Here is a 16869-nt window from a genome sequence, read left to right as displayed (position 1 = left end):
AGTAGCAATGGTACTTCAGTTTGTTAGTGGGATAGGGAGGAAGTAGGAGTGATTGGGATTGGTCACTGGCAAAGGTAGAATGGAATGTTTGAATAGTAGTAGTAGTAGTAGGAGGAGGAGGAGGAAGTGGAAGAGGAGGGGAGGAGGAGATACACAATGGGCTTCATTCAGTTTCCGTCGACCAGATCGCCAAATCCTCTCACAAGGCTATGGTCGGCTCAAAGCTAAGGTCGGCCCAAAGCTATGGTCGGCCCAAGGCTATAGTAGAAGACATTATCCCAAGGTGTCACGCAGTGTGGGATGGGACTGAATTCGGAACCATGTGGTAAGGAAGCAAGCTTCTTACTACACAGCCACGCATGTATATACACGCATGCATACATACATGCATGCATACATACATACATACATACATACATAAATGCATGCATACATATATACATTCTTTTATTCTTCTATTTGTTTCAGTCATTTTGACTGCGGTCAAGAGCACATATACACACACACACACACACACATTATACACATCGACACACATACAGACGTTCATACACAAATATATACGTAAATTATATATGTAGGTATATATATATATATATATATATATATATATATATATATATGTATGTATGGGCCCATTCCTCCGGCATCTCAGTCAGTGTGTGTGTATGTGTGTGTATGAATGTATGTATATGGAGAAGGAGAGAGAGAAAGAAATTTCGCTAGTAGTTTATGAATAATCAGAGGGACGATAAAAAGACACAGACTAAAGTGGGAGAGAATACAAAAAAATGTAATGGTGGAGCTGAGTTTTAAACTCATTCCTACAGGAGTCATACATAGGTACATAATTTTATGTCTTTTACTAAATTTTCGAATAATGTAACTGTTGTCGCTTAGAATGGAAAAGTAAAGCGAGAAAGAGAAAGAGAATGAAAAAGAAAGACATCGTTTATTCAACACCCAAGCGAACTTATTTCATACCATCGCTTCAAAACTATTAAATAAATATATTGAGTGTTCGTTTCGTTGCTTAATTCATATTTCATATCCATTCTTTGTCGTTAGAATGTGTCAAAGAATTGTATCTCTGCATCCGATAGACCATATGTAAAAATAATGTAAAAGAAACGATTGCATCAGAAATGGGGTTAATGTAAAAGCTAAAACGATAGAGATGTATGTTCAAACGAATTTCTATCATAAATGTCTATGTAAATCTAGCTATTTATGTTATTTAATCAAGTGTATTAAAAGCCCAGACGTCTATATGATGTTGAGAAATCAAGATCTGCAAAGCCACCAGAAACAAAATTGCTAATAATTCGTCCATAATTGCTTTTGAAGATGGTCTACGGCTATTTCACGAAACTATTCGAATTGTTTCGTTCGTAGATAATTCATAATTACTTTCTATTTGAAATTTATTTAGAAGTATATGTCTAGGAGAGACAACAGAAAACTACTCTAGTTTTTCCCTTATGAAATTACTTTATGAGGATGAATTCTGCAGAGGTCATTAACAACCAAAAGGGTCATTAGGTATTGCGTTTTAATGGGCAATTCTCTGTTTAAATTCTAATGTCTGTTACTACTTGTCATGAAGAAAAAAAAAATTAAACAAAAATGATTTAAGAGAAGTGATTAATGGGATGATTACTTTTCACATTTTACAAATGTTAAGGTAAAGCCTTAGAGCGGTGTTATAGTTTCAACAAAGAACTGAACCTGCAAAGCCGTCGTAAATAGTTTCTAAAAAAAAAAAAAATTATTAATTCGGAAAGTGACCACTAGCATTGAACCAAATCATCTCAGGTGAATAGTAATAGTGAAGTTTGTGATAAACTGTCCGTAACAAGCTAACGACCTAATTACGGGTACACGACCTTTAGATTCCCTTGTCTTAAAAAGTGATGTGTCATCAGTTGAACCACCTATGCATGTCACCAGATTTGCGCATGTGAAGTACCAAATCTATGTTTCATTTAAGTAAGATGTGAAATGAACTGTTGGCATGTGAAATGACTTCAAACGATGTAGTATAACTTACTGCTATATTATATCGCTTCAAATCAATACTGTTGAATTATTTGTCTTTCAAACGTTTTGAAGTTATTCTTTTCATCTTTTACTTGTTCCAGGTCATGGGCTGCAGCCAAACTTCGTAAGTATCCAGCAGTGGTAACCGATAGTTTTGCCATAGTTTTTGTTTATAAAGTTAATCAAAGGAAGAAAGATAGTGTGTAGGTTTTTTTTCTTTTTCCCAGAATCTCTCACATATTGAAATTAGCGCGGTTAATGCCAATCCTGTACATTTTGAGTTCAGCGTTAACAGAAAAATAAATTATTCTTCTGTTGTGATCCGAATGCTTGCAATAAGAGTGAAGCATGCTAAAAGCAATGAAGAACTATGTGGTGGAGTTATATTGGGTGTAATTTTAATTTCACCAATCATTTTGTGCAATATAAAATCGTAGGCCTGTTCTGCATTAAGCGTGTCACTCATAAAGATCAACTAAACTGTGTTTAGCTAACGTGACAACTAATAATATAAAGAAACTCTGACGGTTTTCTGTTTAAATTTATTTACTCAGAGAGGGAGAAGCATATGGAGTAATTAGCGTGTTCTTCAAAATATAATGAGACTGGGGATTACGTTGAAATTCTTTAGGTCTATCTCCACCTATAAGGAATTTGGGTGGAGAATGCATAACTGTTAAGAGGGAAAATGGGTGAAGTATTTAGTTCAAAATATGGGGACGATGAAACATTGTGAGAGGCGATAGGAGTAGCGCGTTTGTCTAGAAGTTTATATAGGGTGAAGAATGAAATGACTAATGTCTTCAGTGGAAAGGGGCAGAATTTCAAATGGTGATAAGACTGCGGCAACGAAAGTTGAACGAACTTGAAATGAACTTCGTGTGAAGTAAAACTGGTAAGGAAACAATGTGGAAAGAGATGCATGCTTCGTGTGGTTAGAAGTAAATATCGTAGGTGGGCAGTTAGCTTGTGGAAAGCAGTAAAATCCTTCGTGAGTAAACATCAAAATGGAAAGAAATGAGAGGAGGAAGAAGATCGTGTCAGTTGTTTAGTGGTTGCAGTTTGCGGTTGAGTTGGGTTTCGTCAAACAGACAAATGCACCACTTTTTGATTTCTTTCATGCTAGTCCTGAAAGTTTGTCTGTGTTTTTAGGATTAATTGCGTAAAAAAAACATCTCTAATATGGGCCGGACTTGAGCTATACATTTACACGGAGAGAAAATCCGATAAAGATAAATATATCGGCTTAGAGAGTGAGTGTATCATATGAGTCACACACAGCAAAGGAATGACAGGTTAATTGTTTATATAAAATACAACAATACGTATAAATATATTATACACATGTGTACCTGTGTGTGTGTGTGTGTGTGTGTGTGTGAGTGAATATGCTTATTATTTCAAAGTAAACATGAGTCAGAGATAAGATAGTAATAAAGAAAACGCGTGATCAAATGTGTTAATAAACTGACACAACCGACCTTTTCTTACTCATAGGGAATCGATGATTATATTACCTAATATGAGCTCTCGTCTGATCAGAAGGGATGGACTGATGAAAAGGAAATTTGGCTGTTATTTTTAGCAGATTAAACAAATATGCAGAGGCACAATCATTGAGATTCATGTGTGACAAAATATATCTTTCTACAGGCCACACACACACACAAACATACGTACTAAGAATGCGCAAATACACGCATAAACACACATTTAAACAGACAACATACACTTCATACAGAGAAAAGGCCTATGGACATATCAAAATGAAAAACTCATATCACATATATGAAAAAGTTGTATCAAAATGAAAAACTCGTATCATATATATATCTTCGCAATTTCGGCTGATTATACTCGAGATTGTTCCAATCTGGCCAGACCCAAGGAAAAACTAAGCTAAGAGCATTAGATTCTTTGGAAGAAAGCAGCGAATGTATACGACAAACAATGAATATGAATGACTATGGGATTGCACTTAGAAAGTTACCCTCCAAGGCACAAGTCCGGGCAAGGTTGTTTATGGAAGACCAGCAGTCACCCATGCATAACAGCCTCCTGTGTCCACGTCACCGCTGTTATCCATGGGAAAGACAAAGACCGATACACCTTCGCACCAGTGACGTCGCAACTCATTTCTACAGCAGAGTGAAGTGGAGCAACGTGAAAATAAAGTGTGTTGCTCAAGAACACAACGCATAGCCCGGTACGGGAATCGAATCCACTACCTCATGATTGTGAGCCCGACGACACATACATACATACATTCATACATATATACATCTATAACTCCGAGGGAGATATTTTACCGCAATCCTAACGTGAATAGCTGTGATTAACCAAGGGCAGCTTCCGGAAGCTGTCGTCAAACGTTAGCCTTTCGAACACATGGCGATGATCTGGGTCTGGTAGAATTATGAGGGGACAATTCATTACGAGTTCAATCAGGACGATCGAACCATCGATTCCAACCTGTAGTCCAAACAGCTGCAGGACCGGCTGTATACCATGGTGAGCCAAAATGACCTGTCACTGGTTAACAAGCAGTGAGCTCATTTGCAGCAAGACAGTGCAACGCCTCATACCGCTCGAACGACCTGAAATAAACTCCAGGAATCTAAGGGAATCGAACTGATGCCATAACCAGCATATAGTCCGGACCTAAAGCACTCATATTATCACTTGTTCCAATCCTGCGCTCGCGACACTTTATCAACCAAGAGCAGATAGACGTTTCAGTGAAAGAGTTCTGCACCTCGAAGGGTAAGAACTGGTGTCAGTGTGAGGTCAAAGAACAGGCAGAATTACAGTTTTAGACAGTGCAACACGATGGTCTTTACTTTGAATGCTAGATTGCATTTGTTGTAACTTGATGCAGAACTCTTTCACTGAAACGTCTATCTGCTCTTGGTTGATAAAGTGTCGCGAGCGCAGGATTGGAACAAGTGATAATATGAGTGCGTTAGGTCCGGACTATATGCTTGTCGTATACATTCGCTGCTTTCTTCCAAGGAATCTAATGCTCTTAGCTTAGTTTTTCCTTGGGTCTGGCCAGATTGGAACAATCTCGAGTATAATCAGCCGAAATTGCGAAGATATATATATGATACGAGTTTTTCATTTTGATACAACTTTTTCATATATGTGATATGAGTTTTTCATTTTGATATGTCCATAGGCCTTTTCTCTGTATGAAGTGTATGTTGTCTGTTTAAATGTGTGTTTATGCGTGTATTTGCGCATTCTTAGTACGTATGTTTGTGTGTGTGTGTGGCCTGTAGAAAGATATATTTTGTCACACATGAATCTCAATGATTGTGCCTCTGCATATTTGTTTAATCTGCTAAAAATAACAGCCAAATTTCCTTTTCATCAGTCCATCCCTTCTGATCAGACGAGAGCTCATATTAGGTAATATAATCATCGATTCCCTATGAGCAAGAAAAGGTCGATTCTAACCTGTAGTCCAAACAGCTGCATGAGCGGATGTATACCATGGTGAGCCAAAATGACCTGTCACTGGTTAACAAGCAGTGAGCTCATTTGCAGCAAGACAGTGCAACGCCTCATACCGCTCGAACGACCTGAAATAAACTCCAGGAATCTAAGGGAATCGAACTGATGCCATAACCAGCATATAGTCCGGACCTAAAGCACTCATATTATCACTTGTTCCAATCCTGCGCTCGCGACACTTTATCAACTAAGAGCAGATAGACGTTTCAGTGAAAGAGTTCTGCGTGCTTTTATGTTGGTTGGAGTTTATATGTGATTCTTGTAATGTATTTCAAAAATTGTTGGACTTTAGTGAAATGCATGTACTGTGCGCTTCGTGTGTAACACACTAACATAAATGTTTTGCAGCTCTGTACAATATGTACGTGCGCGTGCTTGTGTGTGTATGCGTGTGTATACTGTATATAAGCACACTTATCAAGGCCAAAGTTTATCTCGATGTCAGTGCTGAATTCTTTAACATTCGTTAGCAGCCCTACTAGTTCTTCGTCATTTCTAGCAAACAGCTTCAGATTGTCCAAATAAAAGAGATGGTTTATTGTCGTATTGGAAACTCTGAACCCATACCTGGTGTTATTTAGTTCGTTTGAGAGTGGTATCAGTGCCGTGCAAAAGAGTAATGCGGAGAGGAAGTCACTTTGAAAGATACTTCGTTTGATATTGATGTTGTTAGTTTGGCGCATCCCATTACTATGGTTTAGAAGGAGCCATGGTTTACAAGGTAGCCAAGCTACCTGGTAAGAATTTGAAGGTGACAAGAGAGATCATATATATTTTAGGGCATTGAATACCCAGTTGTGGGACACTATCAAACGCTTTCCTGTTGTCTATCCATGCCATACTCGGGTTTTTCTTTTTGCTCCGGCAATTCTCTACAATCATTTTACTTATGAGTAATCGATCTTTGCATCCATAAGCATTCCTTTTACAGCCTTTTTGAGTTTGTGGAAGGATGAATCTCTATTCAAGGAAAGCGTATATTCTGTCAGTTAATATGGACTTGAGGATCTTGTAGGGGGTGTTGAGACATATTATTGGTCGGTAGTTATTTGGGGTTTTTTGGTACAAGGTATGTTGTTCCTTCAAATAACCAGGCAGGTATTTGCTCTGGATTCTGGATGACATCAGTCAGAGATGCAGCAGAATTTTGGTGTACTCCTGTTTGACAATTTTGCCAGAAGTTAGGAATTCGGTCCAGTCCTGTGGTTTTCCATTTGTGAGACTTCCTAAGAAAACATCTTAGCTCTTCTATTCCTCTTGCCTTCCATTTCTGCTCTTCAACCTCATCTAGTCTCACTTTCTCACGAACTATCCAGTCAGCTCTATCATTTTACTCCTTTTGTTGCTCCATATCTTCTTCGAGAACTCTTGCATTTCCTCACTCTTAGGTGGCTCCTTTACTTTTGCCAATTTCCCTATAAAATTTCTTTGGATCCGTCTTGAATACTTTTTTATGTCGATAAAATTTGATTCTTTTGTCATACCTTCTGAGCCGTTGGGTTTTCAGTTGTATTCGTTGTTTCAATTGTTCCTTGGTTGCGGGGACGTTTATAAAACCTCTGATTTTTATATTTTTGCATGATTTTGTTAGCTCGTTTCGTCTTAACATTTACTCCTTTTCAAGTTCATCGAGAACTGATAGATCAACCCGAAGAGATTAGATCCCTTTTTGTATAGCCACTTCCCACTTAGGTGGTCGATTTACATGGTCAGTCCTTTCCTGTGTCGTCCTGATACCTAGTTGATCGGTTACAACTTTAGCAATGGAATAGATGAGGTTATTTAAGGTTGTTGGGTAATTTTCCTTATTACTTAAGCTCTGTCAAAGAGCAACATTATATATCATGATTATGTTGTTGATTTTTATACTATTTGAGGACTTTGCCAGTGGTTCTCTATTATTGATGTCAGTGGACTCAGTCTTGCTGAGTTCTCTGATAATATCTTCTTTTGCTATTATGATCTTTTCTTAATTATTCACATCAAATTCTGTGTCATACGTATTCTGGTATTCTTGTGGTAGGCCTACTTTCTCCTCTTTTCCGCATATCTGTTCTTCGCTAGTCTTTCTTCAGCTTCCTCGTTGAGATGTACTGATCATACTCTGGGCTCTGCGCACCTGTTACCTATTTCATCCGCGTTGCTGCTGTTTTCATTCGGTCTACCATGAGATATTTGTGTCCTAATTTGGCTAATTTCCGCGTCAGTTAACCTTTTATTCTTAATGATGTCTCTACGTACATTAGTTTATTTGCAGCGATATATCTGCGTACTTCCTTGCTTACTAAGTTTCTCTATAAAATGTAAGTTTGCACTATGAGGTTATTTTTTGGGTTTAATTAGACTGTATAAAAAGCTTTCAACACATCTCTATAATCCCATCTAGTCCATTTTATGCATTTTGCTTTAGGTAATTTTTTGGTGGTGTCAATACAGGCCTAGAGTTAGGGTTATCCTGGATCTGGTTACCTAGTAGAACGTTTTTAGAGAGTTTGTTCCAGCAGCAAACTTTTAGACCCTTGACTGGTTCCCCACTGAGTAACGCGGTACTTGTTGTCTCGGGTAGTGACAATTCCGGCGTGAGTTTTGGCTTGTCATTAAGGCATTGACAGTGACAATAGCTGACGGTTCAGTTTGTTCAAAGTCGACATTTTGACCTGACACCGATTTTTCGTTATTCAAATGCATATATTTATCATATCATAGGCTGATAGATTGAAAATCGCCTCTATCTTTTCTTTTTTTTTGTTTTTTTTTTTTTGGTAGCTATGTTTCCTAGTATAACTGTTTTTTTTTTTGTGTGTGTTTTAAACTGAGTGACTAATCTGGTCCTTTTTCATATTAGTTTCTGGGAAGTCGCTTTGCATTTGTTTGTGTTCGGTACGTTTTCGCAAATTACCCAGTGAAGAAACTGTGCTTGGATGTACAATATTATTATTATTATTATTATTATTATTATTATTATTATTATTATTATTATTATTATTATTATTATTATTATTGTTGTTGTTGTTGTTGTTGTTCAGTAGTCTTATTTTTATAACGTGCTTTCACTTCACTACCGAGCGCAGCTCTGTGTGCCTTGGGTACGTGCTGTGGTTTGCTGTGATGCTCTTATGGTTACTGTATTGATAGTGTTTTGCGTATTATTATTATTATTATTATTATTATTATTATTATTATTAGTAGTAGTAGTAGTAGTAGTAGTAGTAGTAAGGCACGGAGCTGGCCGATTCGTTAACACGCTGGACGAAATGCGTAGAAGTATTTCGTCCGTCACTCAGCGTTCTGAGTTCATATTCCGCCGAGGTCGACTTTGCCTTTCATCCTTTCGGCGACGATAAAACAAGTACCAGTTGAACACTGGGGTCGATGTAATCAACTCATCCCGCACCACATAAAAAAAGGAAAAATTGCTGCCCTTCTGGCAAAATTTGAATCCGTTGTTATTATTATTATTATTATTATTATTATTATTATTATTATTATTATTATTATTATTAAGGCGCAGGGCTGGCAAGATCGTTAGCAGGCTGAACGAAAGACTTAGCAGTATTTCGCTCGTCGCTCCGTTCTGAATTCAAATTCTGCCGAGGTCGACTTTGCCTTTCAACCTTTGAGGGTCGATAAATTAAGTACCAGTTGAGTACTGGAGTCGATGTGATCGACTGTCCCCCTCCCCGCAAAAATTCGGTCCTTGTACCTATAGTAGAAAGGATTATTATTATCATTATAATTTTGCCCGTTTCATTTATTCTTTTCTGTAATCCCTGAAGTATGAGTGAGCAACCTATCGTATTAACGTCCTTTCTTTTACCGCCTTGATGAGATATGAAAATAGAAATTTCTGCAGCTGCTGCTCGTACTACTACTACTACTCCTATTACCACCACCACCACCACTACCACCACATCACTACTACTACTACTACTATTACTACTACTACTACTACTACTACTACTACTACTACTACTACTACTACAGGGAGAAGTGCCTACTGTTCGTAGGGTAACTGTATATAGTCGCACTCGCATCACCAGTTGTAGATGTAGTAGTAGTAATAGCAGTAAAAGCGACAGCATCTGCAAGAACAGCAGCAATAGTAGTATTTGTTGTTTATATTTTCGTCGAACACGATCGCCTATCAAAGGCGTTCCAACCGTGACATTCATGTATTATTTTCAGTCCGCTGTGTTTATTGGTCTGCTCTTTTAAACAATCGTGTTGACAGTGTCTGCAAGAGTATGCGCGTCAGCGTGTGTGCTTGTGTGTGCGTGTGTGTGCGTGCGTGTGTGTGTGTGTGTGTGTGTGCTTGTGTGTATGTGTGTGTATGTTTGTGTACGTGTGTGTGTGCTTGTGTGTGAATTTGTGTGTGTGTGTTTGTGTGAGTATGTGTGTGTGTGTGTGTGTATTGGTTTGAGTGTGTTGGCTGATATATGGCATATAGGGAAGGATAAAGGAACAATCTAAAGAATCGGTACCAGCAGCAGCAGCAGTAGCAGCAGCAACAGTAGCAACAGCAACAGCGGCACCAGCAGTTGCAGCAGCAGCAGCAGCTGTAGCAATAGCAACAGCAGCAGCAGCAATAGCTGTAGTAGTAGTAGTAGTAGTAGTAGTAGTAGTAACAGTTTCTTAGATGGTATGGTAGTCAAATTGGTATAACTCACTCTAGCAGTAATATCTAAGGGTCATTTTTGTTGTTTTCGCTGTGGCTTTTGTTATTTTAGTTTTTCTGTTGTCGTTGTTAGTTCCTGGTCCCAACTAAAGGATAAGATAAACCCCACTTTCTCTCTCTCTCTCTCTTTCTTTCTCTCTCTCTCTCTCTCTCTTTCTCTCTCTCTCTCTCTCTCTCTCTCTCTCTGCGTGTGTGTGTATGTGTTTGTGTGTATGTGCCTGTGCGTTTGTGTGTTATTGCGTCCTTTGATATTGTCCTCCATGTTTTGGTTCCTCATGACCAATAAAGGAAAGTATTAAGATTTTTATTATTATTATTATTATCATTATTATTATTATTGAGTGAGAGAGCAGCATACGCTATCAAAGTGACACTGGGGTAAAATATATACCAAGCCCAGTATACCCATCATGACTACCCATCTGATAAGGGTGCACCAGGAACATGCACCACAACCATATGTGCACAACATGGTGATCTCATATCAAGATAAACAGGACATAACCTTGCAGGTAAGACTCAGAATTTTCTTCAGGTCGAGTAACCCATCCCGCTGAAAAGATACCTGAATAAGGTTTCATTAAGGATGTTCAACGAATCACCTATGTTTCCAAAGAATTCCTCTCAACAAATGACTATAATGCTCCATCACTACTCCTGCACGTGATCAAAGATGCACATATCATCAGCCACCAAGGGACATGCTCAACTGGTTAAGATCAAACAACTGACAAGCAAATCTGTGGTATTGAGGAGAATATTTGCTGTAGACCATCTTTTATACCAAGACAAAACAATGCAAATGATAACACTTCCAATCAGATAAATTCAGAAGCCATGAGAGCCACTGCATGGTACTGCATCAGGGCATTTATTATTATTATTGTTGTTGTTATTTAAAAATGGTCAGTAGATGCCCGCCCCCCTCCACTCTATTCATGCGCCTATAGATGGGAGAGCAACAGCTGGGAGAGAGCCATTGCTTTGCTGGTCCGAGTAATCCTTGAGATGTGGTATGCCTTGATTGGCACTAGTTTCTCCTGTATCACGAAGACTGCATCACTCACGTAATCATATGCTTTGTATACCATGTATACTTTTTTTATCCCATTTTACCGTCTTTTCCATTTCTTTCTCCGTATCTTTCGTGTAAATCCCCACACAAATTGCTGATTGTCCTTGTGATGCCCGCCTCATCCATTGCTCCTGCGGTTAATGAAAGAAATCTAACAGAAACATTACTGCATCGGGCATAATGCTTAGGGGTATTTCGTCCGTCTGTGCGTCCTGAACTTAAATTCTGTCAAGGTCGACTTTGCTATTCATCCTTTAAAGGGTTGATAAAATAAGTACCAATTAAGCACTGGGGTTGATGCAATCGATTTAGCCCTTACCCCCAAAATTGCTGGCATTGTGTCAAACTTTGGAACCATTATTGTTAATATCATTATCATTTTCAAGTAGCAGTAATAGAACTTGAAGCTGGACTAGTTACTAGCGTGATATTATTACTGAGAATGTAAATTTCATGATACCCACAGGCTCTCATCACAATATCTTCGTGATAACGTTCCATATTGTATCACCTGAGGCCTCACGAGAGCAGAGAGCAGTGACCAGAAGAAACTGAGAGAGAGAGTGAGAAAGAGAGAGAGAAAGAGAGAGAGAAAGAGAGAGAAAGAAATATTTACGTGCCAGACCACAAGGATTGTGGATATAGTTACTTTGCCCCCAGTAAATAATTATAGAGCATTGTTACAGCACTTGCAATCAGGCATGTTTTTCTGTCCATTTTATTTTAATTTTAGATATAAAGTAACTACTAGGGTAGCTTGAAAGGTTCATAGGCTGATTATGAAGGAATGATGCTAGAGCTGTGAAATTTGGTAGGCATTACTTTCAAGTTTTCATATTAATAGTGGCAGTGTCTCTTTCCAGGTAAACTGACATTTAACTGTTTAAAGAAGACTTCAAAAGTAACTGGTATAATTCTTCTCTTGAAAATGGACAGATCTTGGCATCGTGGTGCTAATACCTGCAGTGAATGGGTTTAGCCCCCAAGGGCATTGATGCTGATATGGTTGCTACATTAAGGAATGTTGCTCCTACCTTCTCAGTGCAAAAGTGAGCACCTAAATTAAGCAGAGGAAGGAAGAGTCTTGAAGATGACCCATGGTCTAGAAGTCCTGCAACTGTCACCGTCGAAGAAAACATAGATTCTGCCAGTTCACTGTCTTTAACAACAACAACAACAGCAATAATAATAATAATAATAAAAATCCATTCTACTAAAGGCACAAGGCCTGAAATTTTGGGGAAGGGGATAAGTTGATTACATTGACCCCCGTACCTATTTCATCGACCCCGAAAGAATGAAAGGCAAAGTCGACTTGAGCGATATTTGAACTCAGAACGTTGCGGCAGACAAAATACCGCTAAGCATTTCGTCCAGCGTACTAATGATTGTGCCAGCGCGCCGCCTTAACAACAACAACAACAATAATAATAATGATAATGAAATGCAATAATGGTTTCAAATTTTGATATAAGGCCAGCAATTTCGGGGTAAATCGATTTCATCGACGCAAGTACTCATCTGCTACTTATTTTATCGACCCCGATTAAAACGGACAAAACACCGCTAATCACTTAGTCCGGCGAGCTAACGATTCTGCCAGCTTGGAACATAAGCTCAGGGTATTTCTACTGGTATTATTGACCCAGTTGTTGTCTATTCATCTGTCGTCACTCGTGTTGTTTCCAGCGCCCAGGCACTGTACTAATCATTATTCTCGACCCTTCTTTCCCAGAAAGTCGGCCTACGGCAATTCCTTCCTTGCCCATCTTTTCCAGGAATGGGGAATTATAATAAAGTTCAAGACCTTAAATGTCATGAATCTCATTGGTCTAGGGTGTTTTATTTCTTTGAAGGCACTGCTCTTCCCAACAATTAAAACGGGGCTGATATGAAAGAGGCTCTGTGATATTTCTAGTTGAGTTCCCTCTTATAGGCCCTCTCTTAACCATATCCACGTAATTTAAACAATTTTGGTGTGTGTGTGTGCGAGTATGTATTCATGTATGTGAGTATGTATTCATGTACGTGTGTATGTATGTATGTATGTATGTGTGTATGTATGTATGTATGTATGTATGTATGTATATTTGTATGTATGTATGTGTGTGTCAGTGCGTCTGTGTGCCTGTGTACCTGTGTGTGTGTGTATGTGTGTTTGTATGTGCGTACGTGTACCATTAACCATCATTGTTTTTGAAGTGAATATATCCATTCCATCTCATGGGTGATGGTCAAAGCATCGAAGAAAAAATTCCGAGGCAGTACAAAACAGTTTTTACTCCTATCTCAAGGGGTAACTTCTCCGTGTTCATGAGTGCTGTGTGCGTTTTCATTCACGAACCTTTTCTTGGTTCTTCGAGCCCTATGTACCGACTGAATCCTTGCGTACAGGTCTTGGTTGTGGAATTTGGTCCAGTAAATTCTCATTAAACTTCAGGAATTAAAGATATTAAAATCTCTTCACAGCTGCGCCCACAATTTTTCAGCTATCTCCAATGAATAAATTTTAATTGGGTGAATATGCCATGTAATCGATTGGTGCAAATCTAATCTATTACTGATATGTTTAAATTATATATCTTATTGTTATGCATAACGATTCCTTGCTTGACACCATTACCTGCTTCTTTCTTGTTTTAAGAATGCATTATTCTGTTGCAAATTTTCAGTCTCTATTTCACCCCTTTTCTCTCTCGCTACAGAGGATTAGTTAAAGGGACATGGGAAAACGTATACCTAACATCTCACGTCTGACCTCTTATAATATATTCTTTCCACTTGAATGAAGCAGGAGACTAGCAGTTCTCAGACGGTGTTCCACAGGTAATTTTAGAAAATGCATATTATTACTTGAGTGACTTAGAAAATCATTTTATTCATGAATTTGATATATCATCGACAAATATGAAACAATAAAGAAACAGTTTCAATGAAAAGAAATTTAAATATATTAAGAAACTTCCCCTAGGCGCAGGTGTGGCTGTGTTGTAAGAATCTTCTTTCCCGACCACATGGCTCCAGATTTAGTCTCACTCTGTGGCATGAAAAAAAGCTCATAGTATATGTGTGTGTGTGTGTGTTTGCTTGTCCCTCATCACCACTTGACAGCCGGGGTTCATTGATGTCTTTAGGCTCACGTAACTTCGGCAAAAAAGACCGATAGAATAAGTATTAGGCATAAAAAAAAATTCTGGGAGTCGATGCATTCGATCAAAAATGTTTCAAAGCGATGCTCCTGTATGACCGCAGTCAAATGACTGAAACAAGTGAAGGAATAAAAGAAAAAGAAATGCACTAAACTTTTTCTCGATATCCAGTGCCCCACAAAATCAAAATCATTGAGAGCAGCTGCTGTCGATACTGTGAGTTGCGATAGGCATTGAACACAGGAACGTGCGGCACAAAACATATAATCTTGATGTCTAACTACCAGGAGAATCCAAGCAATCGGAAAACGTCCGGTCACTAACGCGTTACAACTGCTCAAACGGTGGCATGTTGTAACTGTCTCGGTGTCTTTTATATTGCTTTCAAATTTTGACACAAGGCCAGCAATTTCGGGGGAGGGTGTAATTTGATTACATCGACCGCCAGTGTTCAACTGGAACTTATTTTATCAACCTCCGATAGGACAAAAGGTAACGTCGATCTGGGCGGAATTTGAACCCAGAACGTAAAGGCGGACGAAATGCTGTTAAGCATTTTGCCCGGCACGGTAATGATTCAGTCAGCTCACCGCCATCGGTGTCCTTTATATTGAAACTACTCTATATCCCATGCATCTGAACGAGTATACAGTGCTTGACATCAAATCAGACTTACTCCATATAGAAGGAGGTGCTGAAAAGTTCCTGGCCTTAAGGATATCGCGAAAGGCCTGGCTGGAGACCCAAAATTCCGAGTCCTTTTACAGGGCTTAGAAAAACTGAAGGGCCACTGCAATAAATGTGTGAATCTGAGTGGGGAATATGTTGAATAAATTCATAATCAACTGATCTTCCTGTATTTTTCATTACTCAAGGCCAGGAATTTTTCAGCACCCCCTCATATGCATTTTTCTCTATTCACCACCTGTATTGTATATCCCTTTCGAAACCCATTTTGATTAATCCTTTCTCCCCATAACTATACTCTCTGGAACACAGTCCCGAAAAACGCTGTTCCTATTATAAAATAACAAACATAAAAAAAAAAACGTCTGCAAAAGTTATGGGTTTCTGGTTTCTGTTTTACTTTCTCTGCTAAATGAGAACGTAACGTAAAATAGTTTTTAAATCACGTGAGAGAAAATGACTGCAAAGGTGAATAATTTTAATGTAAATGTAACCGGATGTAATTTTGATTTACCAAACACCAAAATCTTAGAAACCTATGATTCGTCACCGTGAACAATAGCTTACACCGAATTTTCTCCGAAATCTATTATTTTTCTTTATTAATTTACACTTGCACTCTAATATGTGTAAACAATTTGGGGGAACTTTTGATTGGCTGTTCAAGCTAGTGACGTCATTGAATAATATTCCTTCCAATATCCGGCTGATATGAAATCGGCACGATATTTTTATCTCTTTTTCCACGCGAAATTTGACTGGCTGATTTATAATTTTTTCCCTATGATATCATAGTTATTCTGTGACTAACACTTAGTCATTGGATACCGATTCATTTATCCAGGATATAGCCTCATCAGTTTTAAATATATTTCTACCTATATAGGTATGCATACAGAAACGTAGGTTCTGATGTTGTTGTTGGTATTCCTTTTATTGTTATTGTTGCTGTTGTTATTTTTGTTCGAACATTCATGCGATGACTAATCTGCCTTTGATCGTTATATCACGTTATATTACCTAATGTGTCCATTATGATAAGAGAGTAGTGTGTAATGTACGGTAAGTTTGACTGCTATTTTTAGCCAGTACTATGACCATGTAGAGCGCGTGATACTTTGTATGCAAGTGTGAAGGTGCGGCTGTGATATCAGCAGTTGATATTTAAGAGAATAGGCTTGTCCTGAAGCAGTATGACACCTATCACCAGAGGCATTCCAGCCGTGACAATCCTGCATTTTTGTTTGCAGTGTGGTTGTATAACAGCTATTTCAAGTGAAATTAGACACTCCGTAGAGTGCAGAGGAGTGGTGCGTGTGTGAAGCAAGATGTAAATGCATACGGACATACATGCATACACACACACACACACACACACACACACACACACACACACACACACACACACACACACACACACACACACACACACACACACACACACACATATATATATATACGACGAACTTCTTTCACTTTCCGTCTGCCAAATCCACTCACAAGGCTTTGTTCGGCCCGAGGTTAAAGTGCCACACAGTGGGACTGAACCTCGAGTCGTATGGTTAGTAAGCTTGCTACTTACGAGACAGCCTCTCCTGCGCCTATATATATATATATATATATATATATATATATATCCAAAGGTATGTATGTATGTGCGTGTGTGTATATATGTATATGTATGTATGTGTACACTGTGAGTGAGAGACTGAGAAGGTGAGAGAAAG

Source organism: Octopus bimaculoides, chromosome 9 (genome assembly GCF_046866305.1).
Source record: "Octopus bimaculoides isolate indiv1 chromosome 9, ASM4686630v1, whole genome shotgun sequence".
Classification (NCBI taxonomy): Eukaryota; Metazoa; Mollusca; class Cephalopoda; order Octopoda; family Octopodidae; genus Octopus; species Octopus bimaculoides.
This window is presented reverse-complemented; position numbering follows the sequence as displayed.